At 40.1% G+C, this 5,833-nt stretch overlaps 1 non-coding gene across 1 annotated transcript; it reads right to left on the bottom strand.

Annotated features, from left to right (window-relative positions):
* Positions 1-3,882: 3,882 nt before the first annotated feature.
* LOC145123036 (small nucleolar RNA R71) lies at positions 3,883-3,989 on the bottom strand. The gene has a single exon (XR_013714916.1). It is a non-coding gene; the product is annotated as a small nucleolar RNA R71 (small nucleolar RNA).
* Positions 3,990-5,833: the final 1,844 nt, after the last annotated feature.

Raw genomic sequence — 5,833 nt, 5'->3', positions numbered from 1 at the left:
TGATATAGAAGATTTGCTGAATACGAGATAGCCACGATGACCACGACGTGGTGGGCTTACCACGTTGTGGTGACCTGTTTTCGGGAAAAGTATAAATACAACCATTCTCCTCCGAATTATAACTTTTGTTGGAAGCTACTGTCGATTTGAAGGCCAAGGATCTATTCTGAAGCTTGGAAGTGAAGAAGTCGATTATAGCTTGGGAATTGAGAGCATTAAGGCAATACAACTCTTAATTATGACTTTCTACTTTAGATTAATCATGTTTACTACTATGAATTTAGGTTTTCTGTGTTTGATTGCTGAAATCATGGGCTAAAACCCTATGACTTTCGTTTAGTATAGGTTTGCTTGACTTATTATGGTTTGATTTATGGTTAGGATTAAGCTTTATTGGTTATTTGTTACTTTAGCTTATTAAAGAACCTTTTGTGCTTATGAGAACTACTTTATCTATTTATTGTTGAGTTTAATTATGTTTATATGACCATGTTTCTTAATTGAACTTGAAACTTATGATATTTGTGAATTACAAAATTGTAGGAGTAGAGTTTTAACCAAACCCTAGGGTTAAATAGAAAAGTGGGTAAATAATCATAGGAGCTAATATATGACGACCAATCATATATTTAATTGAGCTAATAAACCTAATTAATCAATTCGTTCTAAGTCTAATTTAACTCGAACTGAACACTAGTAAACTTGTTAGTTTATCCACTTGATCACCGTATGAATGAGCTTGTTTGCTAAAGGATTAGGATTAGTGAACATTAACCTAGTCATCTTAGGAATCGGTAACCAATGAATCAATAATCCATTGCACTTCCATAAATCAACTATAATAGCAAGTAAATCGAAGCTAAACGAAAGTCTCTCAATTACCTTGGTTTAAATCATCTTTTGTGTTTCTTGCTTTTAGTGTTAATATTTGCCTTAATAGATAATGGTTAGTTTAGTTTAGTTAATTATGTTTCTAGTCTTGCAAAACTAGAGAAAACCCTTTTTCTAAATTTGTTAATAATTTAGTTAGTAGTAGATAAAAGTTAGCTAAGCATTATGTTACCTGTGTTCGATACCTGTCTATTAAGCTATACTATTTTCAACAAGGTACACTGCCTTAGGTAATAATTAGTTTCATTAGTAGGATAAACTAGTGCATAATTATTTAAGCATCAAGTTTTGGCGCCGTTGCCGGGGAACGGTCCATTTTTAGTTAATTTGAATTTGCTATTTTATTAGGATTTTTCTGTCGATTTGATTTTAAATTTTCATATTAGGTTTTTCTTCTGTTTGACTCACCACATCATGGTCATTAACACCACGTCGTGGTGTCGTAACAGTTAAATTCTAGTTTTTGTTTTTGTTCTTTTTACGCGTTTCATTTATTTTTGTTGCAGAAGTATATGAATCGTGGATCGAACACACCTTTAACACCACCACTTGAAGATCCAGAGTCAGCGTTTCATAAAAAGAAGGACAAGGAAGTCGGAGAATCGGCCACACCAAAGAAATCACCTTTCAAAGATCTAAAATTAGTTTTTCGTAAAAAGAAGGACAAGCACATAGGAGAATCAAGCAACGACCTGAAAAGACGAAGGCAATTTTGAAGGCATTAAGAACACTCCCAATAAAAAGGAAACCGGTTACGAATCAGACGAAGACATCGAACCAGATAACATCATGGCGGACATTTCTGACATTTCCATAGAGGCATACAAGAAAAGAATTTGTGACGACACCGGTCTGGGGCTTGTGCAACCCACCATACCGGTTACTGCCACATTTGCACTCAAGGGATACATCCTTGTCGCGCTAAAAGAGATTCCATTTACCGGAAAAGATCATGAAGATGTCTACAAACATCTTGATGAAGTCAATGGCATCGCCGACTACTTCAACATCCCTAATGTTCCACGCAAAATGGTGTTATTGAGAATGCTTTTGGTCACCTTCAAAGGAGCTGCCTACTACTGGTTGAAGGCACTTCCACCCGGCGCAATCACTACATGGGCAAAAATGTGAAACATCCCAAAAATACGGTCCACAAATTTCGTTTTTAATTTTTAATAAAACCATAGTTATCCAAAACACATGTCATAATATCTCAAACATCATATCAATGTATATCAAAATATCATAGTAAAAACATCCCAGGCTGAACAAATGGTGTGTGCACTGCAGTCATCCCGAGCTCTTCCTTTTGCTACCGGAAGTACCTGAAACCAAAACTGAAAACTATAAGCACGAAGCTTAGTGAGTCTCCCCAAACTACCACATACCATACATATAACATGCAACTAGGAGATACGGGCCCCGCCCACTCTCATGGAGATTCGGGCCCCGCCCACACTCCGTTGTCTAGGAGATTCAGGCCCCGCCCACACTCTGATGTCTAGGAGATTTAGGCCCTGCCCACACTCCGCTATCTAAGAGATTCGGGCCCCGCCCACAATCCGCTGTCTAACATGCATATAAGTATCACACAGACACCAAATATATATATTACTATCAAGCTGTCACATATCTATACTCAAATAATACTACAAGATTCGGGCCCCGCCCACACTCGATTACTATGAGATTCGGGCCCCGCCCATACTCAGCTACTAACGTATCACATATACGGGCCGGCCTTGGTGCCGTAGACCCGTTACTACTGAAGGAAACTCACCTCGTATGCAAGCTGTGAAATCTCGTGTGAGGAATCTCTGACGGCTGCTCCAACGACTCCCCGACTATCAATTTCACAATAACACTTAATTAAAAATCTGATAATCCTTCTTAGGGTAAAATGACCATTTTACCCCTATTCAAAGTCAACATCCTGGTCAAAGTCAAAGTCAAGGTCAACTCCCAGTCGACTCAACTCGTCGAGTTGCCTCCTAACTCGACGAGTTCCTATACTACTCAAACTCGTGATCAACCGAGTCAACTCGTCGAGTCCCTTCACAGACTCATCGAGTTCTACCTGGCCTAGAATCGGGACAACCCGACTTCAACTCGTCGAGTCCCTTTCTGGACTCGTCGAGTTCCCCTGTTGTTTGGGCTATCTTAATGGATTAATCCCCTACACTTCAGATCCAAGCTTCATACTTCACATAAACCCTGAAAATGTCCTTTAAAGGGTAAAGTTTCTGACTTTACCCATTAATACCTCTTCTTAAAGGGTTTAGCTCAAACCCTAATTCCTTGGGACCTAGAACTTGGTCCTTAAGCCATCCCTACACCCAACTAAAGCTTAAAACCTCAGATCTAAACCCCTAACACTACTTGGACATGTAAAGTTCCCACCTTTTTCCACATGCATGGCCTTTTGGGTCGATCAATCTCCAAAAACTTATCATTCTTGGACAAAACCCTCATAAAGATGGACATAAAGAGATCTAATGAACTAATAGCCAAGATAGAAACTTGATTACCAGAAAATGTAGCAAAAGGAGTGTAGTTTCTGGATCTACCCTTTCCCTCTTGAGCCCTCTATCTTCTTCTTCTTCTACAAGCTTCAAAAGTACATAGATATCACTCAAAATGGCTCACACTCTCAAATAGAGCTCTAGGGTTTCGTGGATTAGGGTTTGGGACATGGAGGCTGGAAATGAGGCCAAGGGCTGGGGGTTAAGGAGCTTAAATAGGGTGCAAAACCCCGAAATTAGGGTTTCACTCTGGCCGATCTACTCGCCGAGTCGGGGGGTCTTGACTCGTCGAGTACATAGCTTAAACCCCGCGTATAATCTGCCCTCTACTCGACGAATTAGGGCCACCAACTCGTCGAGTTACCCTTCCAAAATAAATAAATAAATGAGTTAAATGCATACCAGGAACCAGGCGTTACAAATGCATGATGAATTTTTGGAACAATTTTTCCCACCATCAAAGGTGGATAAACTCAAAAAGGCCATAGCTAACTTTGAGCAATAGATGGGTGAGTCGCTATTTGAAGCATGGGAGCGCTACAAGGGATTACTTCGAAATTGTCCCCAAAACGATCTTAATGTGCAACAAGAAGTCTCGATCTTCTACGATGGGGTAAATGTCACGACAAGGCAAATCCTTGATTCTCAAGGACCATTAATCAAGAAGAATCATGCTGAAATTAAGGAGCTTATTGAATAATTTTCTAAACATTCGAGAGAGTACCATAACCCGCAGAATGATGTAGCAAGGGGATCGGAAAATTTTGCTTCGGAGGACATGTCAGCGGTCTTAGCAATGTTGAATAACATGGATAGGAGGATGACCAAAATGGATCAAACGATCCATGCTATACGAGTGGGATGTGAAAACTGTAATGGGCCGCATTTAACTAGAGACTGTGATCTAGATGAAAATGGAAACCGAAAGGTTCAAGCTTGCTACTTGAGCGGTGATCGTTATGATGAAGACTGGAGAAAGCCCAAGAAAAAGTGGTTACCTGATGATGAGTATAAGAAAGCCAAAGAGGAGAATTTTGAGCAAAAAGGAAGAGGATTTTACCAAAGAGAAGAACCCGCACCTGAAAAGAAGCACGATTTTGAGTCAATACTCACACGCTTTGCAGTTGCATTAGAAAAGAGGCAAGATGAAACCGAAGCAGTAATAATAGAGCAACAAGCTCGGATGAGGGATCAACAAAATTTACTCAGAAATCAGCAAGCTTTAATCCTCAACATTGAAAAACAACTTGGGCAACTAGCTAAACAATTTAATGAAAGATCATCGGGCTCCCTTCCAGGAAACACCGAGCAAAACCCAAAAGGAGCTCACATCCAAGCTATTACAACAAGAAGTGGGAAAATTGTTACCCATATGACTCCAATTAATAGAAACAACTCGGATAATCAGTGGGAAGGTCGAGAAGCAAGTCAAAGAAAAGAGTCTAAACAGTCGCCACGACGTGGTGAGGACGCCACGACGTGATGAGGACGCCACGACGTGGTAGGAACCTGAAAAGAAAAGTGTTGAACCCGTTAAGCCATACCACCCACCGCTGCCCTTTCCAACTATAGCAAGACAAGAAAAGAGTGTTGAAGACTACCAGAAGTTCTTAGATCACATAAAGTCCCTTGAAATCAATATTCCATTCCTTGAAGCCTTGGCTCAAATGCCAAAGTATGCGAAGTTTTTGAAAGATCTCCTAACTAACCGAAAGAAGATGGAGGGAATATCTAAGGTGGTACTAAATGAAACCTGCGCAACTGCAATGTTGAATATGCTACCAAAGAATATGGGTGATCCGGGCACTTCTGTTCCAATTTGGAAATCTAGCCACAAGCCATGCTCTACCCAACTCGGGAGCAAGTGTTAATTTGATGCCTTATTCATTCTTCAAGAAACTTGATCTCCCGTGACCAAGACCGGTCTGCATGGTCATCCACTTAGCCAACAAAACGATGACATTTCCAAGAGGAATTTGTGAAGATCTACTAGTTAAAGTGGACAAGTTTGTTTTTCCCGCAGATTTTATTGTTTTAGACATGGAGGAAGACGAACAAGTCCCGATTATTCTTGGAAGGCCATTTTTGAGCTCCGTCCAAGCCTTAGTTGATATAAGAGAATCCAAACTCACTCTATGAGTTGGAGAAGAAGCAGTCACTTTTAGAGTAAATCGAGCAATCCAACACTTAAGGATAAGTGATGATATGACTTTTTCAATTGATGTGTTTCATGAATTACTAGAAAAGGAGCTTGGAGGATGGAAAGAAAAGAAAACTGAGGGATACACGGTTCTAGAAGAGGGAGATTTTGATGTTGAACTTGACATAAAAGAGCTAGAGAAGCTTCTGGAAGAGAGAGAGTACAACGAATTGAAAAAAGAAGCTGAAGAAACACCACGACGTGGCACTGACACCACGAC

The sequence above is a fragment of the Lactuca virosa genome, chromosome 6 (assembly GCF_052849685.1).
Source record: "Lactuca virosa cultivar CGN04683 chromosome 6, Lactuca_virosa_CGN04683_v6, whole genome shotgun sequence".
Taxonomy (NCBI): Eukaryota; Viridiplantae; Streptophyta; class Magnoliopsida; order Asterales; family Asteraceae; genus Lactuca; species Lactuca virosa.
The sequence above is the reverse complement of the archived record's forward strand: the minus strand, read 5'-3'. Positions and strand labels throughout refer to the sequence as shown.